General features: G+C 43.3%; 1 pseudogene; it reads right to left on the bottom strand.

The window, feature by feature from the left end:
• Positions 1–1,305: 1,305 nt before the first annotated feature.
• The window catches only part of LOC123091235 (serine carboxypeptidase-like 19), a 56,437-nt pseudogene continuing 44,644 nt past the window's right edge, over positions 1,306–13,098 (bottom strand).

Raw genomic sequence — 13,098 nt, forward strand, 5'->3', positions numbered from 1 at the left:
TTCTGTTTGCATCGATCCCTCAAATAAGCATATTTATCTGTGAAATTTTACATGCACGAAAGGGAGCATATATATTGTGGAAAAAGTTCTAGAAATTTTTGGTACTTTAAAATGTGTTCTCTGCCTTTTATTTTTCTAAAAGGGGCTCCAAGTGACACTGCTCGTCAGTTCTGGAGTATACTACTAATCACATGCTTATAATAGTGCACAAGATGTGAGGCATTTTGGCTCTCAGGCTCCATAGAGCCCAAAATTTTCAAAAATTTAAAAATCAACTTTAAGTTTTAAAATAATCTGAAAAAGTTCTTATAGATGTATACTATATGTGTAAAATTTCATTATGAAATACTCTTTCTGTGTGAGCTGTAAAAAACAAATTCATGTACTTTTATAGTGAAAGTACATGTGCTAGAAATACATTATTTTGTTATTTTTGTGTAGCTTGCTATGTATTTCACCATGAAACTTTACAAACAAGTGATATGCATCCATAGTGTGTGCTTTTTCAGAACTTTTTGAAGTCTAAAAAATTAATTTTCAAATTTTCCAATTTTGGGCTCCATGGAGCTCGGGCTCCATTAGCAATTTCGGACTAGATGTACAGATCTTATGTTTTCAATTGTAGTCAAATCGGACTCTCAAAAAAGGATCTATAATACTCCCTTCGTCCGGAAATACTTATCATCAAAATGGATAAAATGGAATGTATCTAGACATATTTTAGTTCTAGATACATCTCTTTTTATCCATTTTGATGACAAGTATTTTCAGACGGAGGGAGTAAAAAATAGTACAACTGATATCTATAGATCCCCCCCCCCCCACACCCACACACACACACACACACACACACACACACACACACACACATATATATATATATATATATATTATACATACATACATACACATACATACATACATACATAGGGTCGCGCTATTCGTCACCCTGGATGAGGAATAGTTATTCTTCACCCCCTCTTTTTTTGACGTAAATGCACCATATTTTTAGGTTTCGTAAATGTTGCCTTATTTCATACGTAAAAAGAGAACATAAGAAAATATATACTCACTGTAAAAAACATTTTATGTTACATAAAATTACGAACGTAAAAACATAGTGTAATATATACATAAAATGCGATATTTCTGGTCCTATAACCTATTTTTTGTTTTCTTATACCAAATTTTACGTGGTGAATCAATATGAATGTAACTATTTGTATTCTAAACGTAATTTATTTATGAAGCCATCGTAAGATTACCTCGGGTGAAGAATAACTTATTCTATATCCTGGGTGATGAATAGTATTTGTTGAAAAAGTATTATTCCCTCTGTTCTTGTTTCTTTTTTTATTTCTATTTCTAAAAACAGTCATCAAGGACACAGACCTCAAAACATGAGGACAAATTACTTCTCTTAGGAACACATACAAGAAAAGGGATAACGGTAGCCCTCCCATTAACTACTTCATTTTCATTTATGAATTTCATAGTAATAGAAATCCATGTCCTACCGAGACAGAATTTAGAACTTGCTATCCTCTTGCCTAATAGGCAAAGATTGACCTCTGTAGAAAGACTGATTCATTCGGATCGATATGAGGACCCAACTCCGTTGCATTGCCAGAATCCATGTTCCATATTTGAAGCGGGTTGACCTCTATGCTTCTCTCATGGTAGAATCCTCTTCCTGCTGAGCCCCCTTTCTCCTCGGTCCACAGAGAAAAAAATTTAGGACTGGTGCCGACAGTTCATCACGGAAGAAAGAACTCACAGAGCCGGGATCGGTAACTAATAGTACTACTAACTAATACTAATATATAGAAATAGATATCTAGAAATAGAAATGAACTAATATATAGATAATCGAAATAGCAATATTGGAGTACTATACCATATTACCATTCACATGCTTATATAGTGCATTAGATTTAGATGTATAGTTCTTATGTTTTCAATGATAGTCAAAATTGAATCACATGAAGGAAATCTTGAACGGTCCAATGACAGCTCTAAATCCATCTGGAGACAGAGATATATCATGTTACCTTTACCGTAGCAAATGTCAAGTTGTTTGTGTATGTTATGGTGAATCTACAGATACATTATATTTCAAATTAGTACACTTATCCAAAAAAAATCTATATGCTAGATTAATAGGAATACAACAGCAACCATGGAAATGGAACTAATGATACAACTTCTTATATATAAATTCTCACCCAGCGGACTGTCCATCTAGATGCCAAGCCCTCCACTCATCCACAATGGGGAAATTGAGTGATCGCACCCAAGACTGTGTACCGAGAAATGGTATAATAGCATCATGGTCTCCACTGTATAACAAAGATAGATAATAAGGTTATAACCTGACAACTTATTAGAGATGGAAATAAGAGCACCTCCTATTCTTTTTATGTATTTATGCTAATAAAGTTCTGCACAACTGTGCCTGAAGTTCAAAAAAACTGTGCCAGGCACAAGTAATATAAAGCAAATATTTATGATATGATACACTTTTTTACAGTAATAGTGTTTACCTATATACAAGTGCACGATAACCTTTTAAGGTCATGTTATGATGGTACTTTATTGTGCTCTTGATCTCTAAAGAATAAGGTAAATCTCGTTCGTGGCACCTCACCCATTCGTCCTTGCTCCCCTAATTAAATGGTGTATAGAGTTAAAACAGAAAGGTAAAATTTTGATGTAAATAACAAGATGAAAATTCTTCCCAAGGAAAAAATTAGTAGCTTACCTTCTTGATCCCAAGGGCTTTCCTAGTGATGTTGTTGTTAGCCCAAAAATATGATAGGTAATTACCATAGGTCTGTAGATGGGAAAAAATGAACCTGATTTAAAAACAACTTTTGATTATGCAAGATCTTAATAATTGCACCTATGCTAACAACCGATAGATTTGCACAAGTGTAGTGTAGTGAGTATATGAACATATCATAGCCGATGTGTCTTCATAATTGCCCCTAAATATAATCCTTCCACAGATCTGGTGTGTTCTTATTACTAATGGACAACAACCGACCAATGTTCATAACCGTACGTAAACATCATTAGGCCATGGATACAACACTTTAAATATTAATGTTCAATAAAGATATTCATAATAAACAACTGCCGTTTTCTATCAGTGTCAGAAAACGTTTTATATTATGGGACAGAGGGAGTACAACTTTAGTTCCAATTTGATATCATATACGACCAAACCGGTGGCTCGGTACAAATGACCGATAGTACTCCAAAAATACGAAGTTTAATTCTCTGTAATTATACCACATACTTATCACCAGCCCACACCACGTACAAACAACCGACCAGGTGGGTCACTTATAAACTTTAATGCAACATTTGATCTAAGAATCCATGCGAATCGAACATCTGGTCATAATCAGGTCTTCATATAATTAATAAAAAAATATTCGTACAATCAATTCAGGTGGACTTACTTGGCAACCCATTGGAGGACGAGGAGGTGGATGCTTAAGTATTCCTACTTCCTCCTTTAGGATCTTTCTTTATGTACTCTCGTCGTTTGGTCCGGGAGATGCATAGACACACTTTTTATACAAAATGTGTGGATGTGAAATTTCATTCCACAGCTGCAGTGAAACGTCACTTACTTGGTTGAAAGGAACACATTAATGTGCCAACCAAAACCATATAGTAAGTTATTATACAGAGTCGAACACTGGGAATGGCATGCTCGAGACAGGGTATTTGTATCATTAATTTTCACTTGATTTCTATACAAAATAAGATGGAGAAAGTTCAAGTGGTTATATCCTTACTTGGTTGGACCTATCCAAAGCTTGAGCGCAGAGCGCATTCTTGGGGTTGCTATAATCTTCCCCTTGGCAGTGCTCCATTATCATCTAAAGATCGATCACATGCAACCACATGGAGACATAATTAGCTAACCTCATATGGGCGGAAGCAGTAAACTATAGATCCATAGGTGAGTGATAAGGTGTTGGAGGCATTTCTAATTAATCACCTCATACAACTGATATGAAATTATGCTCGTTCCATGAAGATATGGCACTCTCGATCCATAATCGATATTGTATTCACCAGTAGCAAGGTTGCCGACCAGATAGCCCTGGTCAAATTTTTTTATGACAATAAAAATTGTGGTCAGGTTGGGATTATGGCACCTAAAGTTGTTCCTGATATTGAAATATAATATTTTCTTGATAAAGGGAATATATTAATATCAAGATGATATCAATTACACCCATCCTCTTAATCAACACTACTCCCTCCGTCCAGGTGCATAAATCATCTTAGGGTTTAGGGTTTGCACCCTGACTAAGGTGGAGGGAAGTGATTTAAGATCAGCTACTACCATGCATTGGGATCCTCAATTGACCATCTTGGCTTATTAACTGCCCTTGTCCTTTGTCCAGGAGTTGCAAGTAGTTTCTGGTGTTTGTAGTATACTGGAGGTCGTGCGCAGCGTTGACCCTCGGATGGGCTTTGATGCGTTAGGTACGTGGCCGGGTATGCCGAACGCCCGTTTGGTGTCTCGGAACCCTATACACATCGTTCGGGGCCGTATGTGGAAACCTCGGCCAGACTCCCTGCGGATGGAACCTGAATAGGCGATAAACCTGGACTAGAGACTTGAGTATTTAGTCAGGCCGTGGCCGACACCCTCGTTGCGCTTCCGCTTGAAGGTTGTCGAGTACATGTCGTGTAAACGGCGATAAGTGGTGGAAGCGTGTGTGAAGAAATACACCCCTACAGGGTTAACATCATCTATTTGAATAGCCGCGTCTGCGATAAAGGACCACTTGGTTGCCTATATAGTTCATAGACAAGTAAATGGAAACTACTAAAAGCCTCAAGACAAGTGTAAGTGTCGTGGATGGCCCTTCCGTAGGATGATGGGAGAGGATCCGTGGTAGTGTATTGTTGTGGTGAGTAGTGGACTCGTGTGCACAAAACAATTAAAAGTTGGTGTCTCGTAAGATAGTTAGCCAAGAGTCAAAGCTGGCTTGCTGCAATAACTCCACTACCCCTTAGTTGATAAGGTGCATATATGTAGGATCTGATGTAAGTCTTGCTGAGTACCTTTGTACTCATATTTGCTTAATTACTGTTGCAGAAGAGAATGTCGTCCCTTCTGATGGGTTTTACGTAGACCTCGACGTTGATGAGTAGCTTGATGCCCAGGTGGTGATCCTAAGCATGTGAAGGACCCTTGTAGATAGTTAGGCTTCCTCAAGCCTGTTTGTTTTTTAGTTGTATGTACTCAGACAAGTTGCTTCCGCTTGTGCTTGTATGCTTGTATGACTTGAATGTCGGGTCGTGTGACCCCTATCTGTATGAATGATATGTATGGCTCTCTGGAGCCTTTTAAATAAAGTACTTGAGTTGTAGAGTTTTGTTGTGATGCCATGTTGTATTTGGACATATCGAGCATATTGTGTGTATGATTTGAAATGCTTGGTATGTGTGGGACCTGACTACCTAGTTATTTATCCTTGGTAGCCTCTCTTACCGGGAAATGTCTCCTAGTGCTTCCACTGAGCCTTGGTAGCTTGCTATTGGTCCGGAACACTTAGGCTGGCCGGCATGTGTCCTTTGACGAGAAAGATAGCATTATTCCCTCTCTTGGTCCTGGGAAAACCGGTGATGAAATCCATACCAATCTTATCCCATTTCCATTCAATAATAGCTAAAGGTTGAAGGGTGCCAGCAGGCCGTTGATGCTCTGGTTTAACACAATAATAGACGTCGCAATTAGCAATATACTCAGCAATTTCTCTCTTCATCCTAGTCCACCAGAACCTCTGGCGTATGTCCTGATACATTTTAGTACTATCAGGATGAATTGTGCGAGGAGATTCATGAGCTTCCTTAAGGATCAATTGATGTAGTTGTCGTTTCATGGGAACCACTAAACGGTTCTCGAAGAAGACAACACCTTGATCATTCACAGTGAAACATTTAGCAACTCCGCTAGCAATGTTCTCCTTGATCCGAGATATCCCCTTGTCATACCGCTGAGCGGTTATGATATGATCCATAAGGGTAGGTTTCGCCACCAAGGTAGAAAGGAATCCTTGAGGAATGATATGAAGGTTAAGCTTCCGAAATTTCTCATGGAGAAGTGGTTGACTTTGGTGTAACATCAAGTTGTTACAATAAGATTTACGACTTAGTGTATAAGCCATGACATTGGCTTTTCCCAAGGTGTAAGTTATCCCAAAGACGTAATATGTGATCCACTCGACCCAACGTCTTTGCCTGAGATTCAAATCTGGTTGGGTGAATATGTATTTCAGACTTTGGTGATCGGTGATGATTTCACAACGATTACCGAGGAGGTAATGTTGCCAGGTTTTGAGCGCGTGGACTACAGCTGCAAGCACTAAATCATGTGTAGGATAATTTACCTCATGTGGATGCAACTGCCGTGAAGCATAGGCAATTACATGACGATCTTGGATGAGTATGCAACCTAGTCCTTGTCGCGAGGTGTTGCAATAGATAACATAGTCCTTGGAGAAATCTGGTGGTACCAGTACGGGAGCAGATGTCAGGCGTCTTTGCAGTTCCTGAAAACTGTACTCGCACTGCGGGGTCCACTCAAACTTTTTATCTTTCTTGAGAAGTTCAGTTAGAGGTTTAGCAACCTTGGAGAAATTCTCGACAAAGCGGCGGTAGTAGCTCACTAAGCCAAGGAAACTCCAAACTTGCTTGACCGATTCAGGTGGAGTCCAATTAAGAACGGCTTGAACTCGCTCGAGATTGACAACAATACCCTTACCAGAGATTACATGGCCTAGGTAGGTCACTTCTGGCAACCAGAATTCACATTTAGAGAATTTGGCATAAAGGCGATGCTCTCGAAGTTTCATCAATACTAGCCTTAGATGCTCGGCATGTTCTTCCTCATTTTTGGAATAGATGAGTATATCATTGAGGTATACCACGGCGAATTTATCCAAGTACTCCATGAAGATCGAGTTCATTAACTGAGAGAAGGTGGATGGGGCATTCGTTAAACTAAAGGACATGACGGTGTACCCGTATTGGCCATAACGAGTAACAAAGGCCGTTTTGGGAATGTCCCCGTTCTTGATTTTGATTTGATGGTAGCCCAACCTCAAATCCATCTTAGAAAAGACTAAGGATCCAACGAGCTGGTCATACAGGTCATTGATCCTGGGGAGCGGATACTTGTTCTTTATGATGACCAAATTGACGGGTCGATAATCTACAACCATCTGATCCGTACCATCCTTCTTCTTGACGAAGAGGATGGGGCAAGCCCGTGGAGAAGAACTAGGACGAATGAAACCCTTTTTCAAGGACTCATCGAGTTGATTCTTGAGTTCAGCTAGTTCTAGTGGTGCCATCTTATAAGGTCTCCTAGAGATTTGGACGGTTCCCGGGACAAGATCTATCACGAACTCGATACCCCTGTCAGGTGGAACACCTGGCAGTTCCTCTAAAAAGACATCCGGAAAGTCATGGACTACCGGGATTTCTTCGAGATCTGGAAAATGCCTGGCATTAAGAGAGAAGAGCTGACGCTCAGACACTCGGGTCAAGACATTGACTACCTTGCCCGATGGATGTGCAAGTTGAACAGTCCTAGAGTAGTAATCAATCTTAGCATGATGGGCTATCATCCAGTCCATACCCAAGATGATATTAATGTCCGAGGATTTGAGAGCTATCAAAGATGCAAGGAAAACAAGTCTATCGACATGAATTTCATTCCCATGGCTTACTCTAGAAGTTTGCCATCTAGAACCAGGAGTAGAAATTTCTATGGTGGAGGGCATATCACAAAATGCGGCATTGTGCAAACAAGCATAGCTCTCAGATATAAATGAATGAGATGCTCCAGTATCAAAAAGAAGAGATGCTGGATGGCAATTAACAAGGAGCGTACGAAGAACGACGTTAGGATCATCCTGAGCCTCTTCAGCTGAGACACAGTTCACATGGCCATGTGCAGAGGTGACTAGTTTGGCGTAATACACCTTCCCTGTTGGCTTGCCACAGCCAACGGCCATTCCAGACGGGTTGGGGTTGTTGTTCTGGGGACACTCTCGCATGTAGTGACCCGGTTCTCCACATTTGAAACATGTCACAGTGTTGGTGCGTGGAGGAGCATTGGCAGCTGATCCATCATAAGTCTTGGGCGATGCATACTGATGGGTTAGACGAGGCGCCTGATAGGATGGCCTCGGAGTGAACCTGCGTGGTAGAGCTATGTTTGGCACCCACACCCGGTGCTTTTGAGAGCCAGAACTGGATGAGGAACCAGTATCACGGGCGTGCTTGCGTGTAGCTTCAAAGTCAGTCTGACCTGTCTCAGCACTGATAGCCTTGTTCACTAGCTTCTGGAAGGAAGTGCGTTCGTGCAGACGAAGATCACGGCGAAGCCCGGGGCTAAGTCCCTTGCAGAACCTCGCATGCTTCTTAGCGTCGGTGTACACTTCTTCAGGTGCATAGCGTGCTAGGTTTCCAAACTCTCTGCTGTATGCATCCACGGTTAGCCTGCCCTGGGTGAAGTTGCAGAACTCCTCCCTCTTATGATCCATAAGACCTTCCGGGATGTGGTGCTCACGGAAAGCCTCACTGAAGTCTACCCAAGTGGTATCCTGGCCAGCTGGGCGCATGGCCTCATAGTTTTCCCACCAAAGGCTGGCGGGGCCTTCAAGATGATAAGCGACGTAAGTGACCTTGTCAGCTTCGGCTACGTGTGCATAACGTAGCTTGTGGGTGATGCTGTGGAGCCAATCATCCACATTGAGAGGCTCAACGGAATGATGGAAGGTGGGTGGATACAGCTTGATGAAGTCATTGAGAGACACCAAGTCGTTCCTCTAGTGATGTGCAGTGTTCTACTCAATGCGTTCCAGCAGTCGATTGTTCTCATGTTTGTTCCTTTCAGCCTCTAACATGACCTCAGCCAGGGAAGGTGGATGAGGCAGATTCCCATCCCTAGCCCCACTGGCTTCACCCTGCTCTTGGGCAGCAAGGGTGCTTCGGGTGTTGACCATCCTAGGGAAACAAAACAATGGTTTAGACAAGGATGGCAAAACTCTAACATAGGAGTGCAGAATGTAATGGATGACATGGAATGCAGAGATGTTCATATGTACGACATGGTAATACAGAAACTGCCATATATATACCATCGGTCATACACACCATACATAGTTTAGTACAAGCCCAAGCTGAAGTACAACTGTGGTGAAAGAAAGATTACATCTCATCGGAGGCATTCCAAACTCCTATACATTATTTTTCTACACCTCCGGAATTCAGTACACACTAAGTCATATTCCACAAGACACGCAGGACTGTAGAGTTACAACTACTACATTACTACTAGTGCCATGATCCAGCTCAGTCGTCTCTGTTTCCGTAGTAATCTTCATAAAGATTATCCGCGTAGCTTGAAAGCGGAACATGCGGATCTAGAAACTCCCAGTAGCGTGGGGCCTGTGGACCATAAGGACTTGCATGAGTCCTTGGTCCCACGAACGGTGGCACACGACGCCCACGTGGAGGTGTGATACCTCCAACAGCAGGATAGTCCATGCGAGCTAGAAGATGAGTGCGTACGGGGTACAAATCCTGCATATCAAGGTAACCAGTCTGCACGACAGGTGCAAGCCATGTTAGAGTGGCCCAGTGGTCCGCTCGAGTGTTGTACAGCTCCATGCGAAGGGCACGGTTCTCATGGTCCCTTTCCTCCAACATCTCTGTGGTGGTACGAAGGCGTGGCTCCTCATGAGTAGCGTCAGCATAAATGCCAGTGTAATAACCCTCCTGACCAGTAAGTGCTGCTGGCAAATAGCAGAATTCGGTGTTCTGAAGCAATGCATGCCCGACTCGAATGATAGTGATCATGGAGTAAGCAGCATCCTGTACGGACATCTCCACGGTAACTCCGAGCCCGTAAGACCAATTAAGGGGGTCAGTAGCTCTGGGGAAGGAAGGAAATATCCTCACTGTGTAGATATACTGACTCTGATTAAAATCTAGATACTGCTCTTCAACGGTATATTCTGGATACCATCGATAGTCTATCTCTGTCATCACACGGACCAGCATGGCCGTGTGCCCGGGCACGTCAATGCACCGAGTCAGACGTGCCACCTGGTGTGTGGTGCGGGAAGTCATCTGAAACATGAAATAATGCAAAGGCATTAGAATTTCTAGTAGAAGTCGGACAACATAACAGCTGTAAATGCTCAAAAAGGATTTTGAGACATTTTGCAAAGGATTGCATAGTCACTCAACAACATCATAACATGGTTCTAGGTCCAACTAAGTCAAGTCCAGTTTTACTACCTCGGTATGTTGTTAGTTGGACCCAGAACCTTGTTATGATGTTGTTGAGTGACTATGCAATTCTTTGAAAAATGTCTCAAAATCCTTTTGGAGCATTTACACACGTTATGTTGTCAGATTTCTACTAGAAATTCTAATGCCTTTGCATTATTTCGCGTTTCAGATGGCTTCTCGCACACCACACCAAGTGGTATGTCTGACTCGGTGCATTGACGTGCCCGGGCACACGGCCATGTTGGTCCGTGTGATGACAGAGACAGGCTATCGATGGTATCCAGAGTATACCGTTGAAGAGCAGTATCGTGATTTTAATCAGAGTCAGTATATCTGCACAGTGAGGATATTTCCTTCCTACCCCGGAGCTACCGATCCCCTTCACTGGTCTTAAGGGCCCAAAGTTACCATGGGGATGTCTGTCCAGGATGCTGCTTACTCCATGATCACTATCATTCGAGCCGGGCATGCATCACTTCAGAACACTGAGTTCTGCTATCTGCCAGCAGCACTCACTAGTCAGGAGGGTTATTACACTGGCCTTTATGCTGACGCTACTCATGAGGAGCCGCGCCTTCGTACCACCACAACGATGTTGGAGGAAAGGGACCGTGAGAACCGTGCCCTCCGCATGGAGTTGTACAACACTCGAGCGGACCACTGGGCCACCCTGACACGGCTTGCACCCGCCGTGCAAACTGGTTACCTTGATATGCAGGATTTGTACCCTAGACGCACTCGTCTGCCAGCTCGTATGGACTATCCTGGCGTTGGAGGCATCACACCTCCACATGGGCGTCGTCTGCCGCCGTTCATGGGACCAAGGCCTCATCCAAGTCCTTATGGTCCACAGGCCCCACGCAACCGGGAGTTTCCAGATCCGCATATTCCACTTCCACGCTATGCGGGTAATCTTTATGAAGATTACTACGGAGACGGAGACGACTGAGCTGGATCATGGCACTAGTAGTATGTAGTAGTTATATCTCCATAGTCCTGTGCGTCTTGTGGAATATGACTTAGTGTGTATTGAATTCCAGAGGTGTAGAAAAATAATGTATAGGAGCTTGGAATGCCTCCGATGAGATGTAATCTTTCTTTCACCACAGTTGTACTTCAGCTTGGGCTTGTACTAAACTATGTATGGTGTGTATAACCGATAGTATATGTATGGCAGTTTTTGTATTACCATGTCGTATAGATGAACATCTCTACATTCTGTGTCATCCATTACATTCTGCACTCATATGTCAGAGTTTTGCCGTCCTTGTCTAAACCATTGTTTTGTTTCCCTAGGATGGTCAACATCCGAAGCACCCCTGCTGCCCAAGAGCAGGGTGAAGCCAGTGGAGCTAGGGATGAGAATCTAAATCATCCACCTTCCCTAGCTGAGGTCATGTTGGAGGCTGAAAGGAACAAACGTGAGACCAATTAACTGCTGGAACGCATTGAGCAGAACACTGCACATCACCAGAGGAACGACTTGGTGTCTCTCAATGACTTCATCAAGCTGTATCCACCTACCTTCCATCATTCCGTCGAGCCTTTCGATGTGGATGATTGGCTCCGTAGCATCACCCACAAGCTATGTTCTGCACACGTAGCCGAAGCTGACAAGGTCACTTACATCGCTTATCATCTTGAAAGCCCCGCCAGCCTTTGGTGGAAAAACTATGAGGTCATGCGTCCAGCTGGCCAGAATACCACTTGGGCAGACTTCAATGAGGCTGTCCGTGAGCACCACATCCCGGAAGGTCTTATGAATCGTAAGAGGGAGGAGTTCTACAACTTCACCCAGGGCAGGCTAACCGTGGATGCATACAACAGAGAGTTTGGAAACCTAGCACGCTATGCACCTGAAGAAGTGTCCATCGACGCTAAGAAGCAGGCGAGGTTCCACAAGGGACTCAGCCCCGAGCTTCGCCGTGATCTTCGTCTGCACGAATGCACTTCCTTCCAGAAGCGAGTGAACAAGGCTATCAATGTTGAGGCAGGTCAGACTGACTTTGAAGCTACACGCAAGCACGCCCGTGACACTAGTTCCTCATCCGGTTCTGGCTCTCAGAAGCGCCAGGTGTGGGTGCCAAACACAACTCTCCCACCCAGGTTCACTCTGAGGCCATCCTATCAGGCGCCTCATCCAACCCAGCAATATGCACCGCCCAAGACTTATGGTGGATCAGCCGCCAATGCTCCTCCACGCACCAACACGATGACATGTTTCAAGTGTGGAGAACCGGGTCACTACATGCAAGAGTGCCCCCAAAACAACAACCCCAACCAGTCCGGAAAGGCTATTGGCCGTGGCAAGCCAACAGGGAAGGTGTATTAAGCCAAACTAGCCACCTCTGCACGTGGCCATGTGAACTGTGTCTCAGCTGAAGAGGCTCAGGATGATCCTAACGTTGTTCTTGGTACACTTGTTGTTAATTGCCATCCGACATTTGTTCTTTTCGATATTGGAGCATCTCATTCATTTATATCGTAGAGCTATGCTCGTTTGCACAACACTGCATTTTGTGATATGCCCTCCACCATGGAAATTTCTACTCCTGGTTCTAGATGGCAAACTTCTAGAGTAAGCCATGGGAATGAAATTCATGTCGATAGACTTGTTTTCCTTGCGTCTTTGATAGCTCTCAAATCCTCGAACATTAATATCATCTTGGGTATGGACTGGATGACAGCCCATCATGCTAAGATTGATTGTTACTCTAGGACCGTTCAACTTACACATCCATCGGGCAAGGTAGTCAA

This window comes from Triticum aestivum, chromosome 4B, assembly GCF_018294505.1.
Source record: "Triticum aestivum cultivar Chinese Spring chromosome 4B, IWGSC CS RefSeq v2.1, whole genome shotgun sequence".
NCBI lineage: Eukaryota > Viridiplantae > Streptophyta > Magnoliopsida > Poales > Poaceae > Triticum > Triticum aestivum.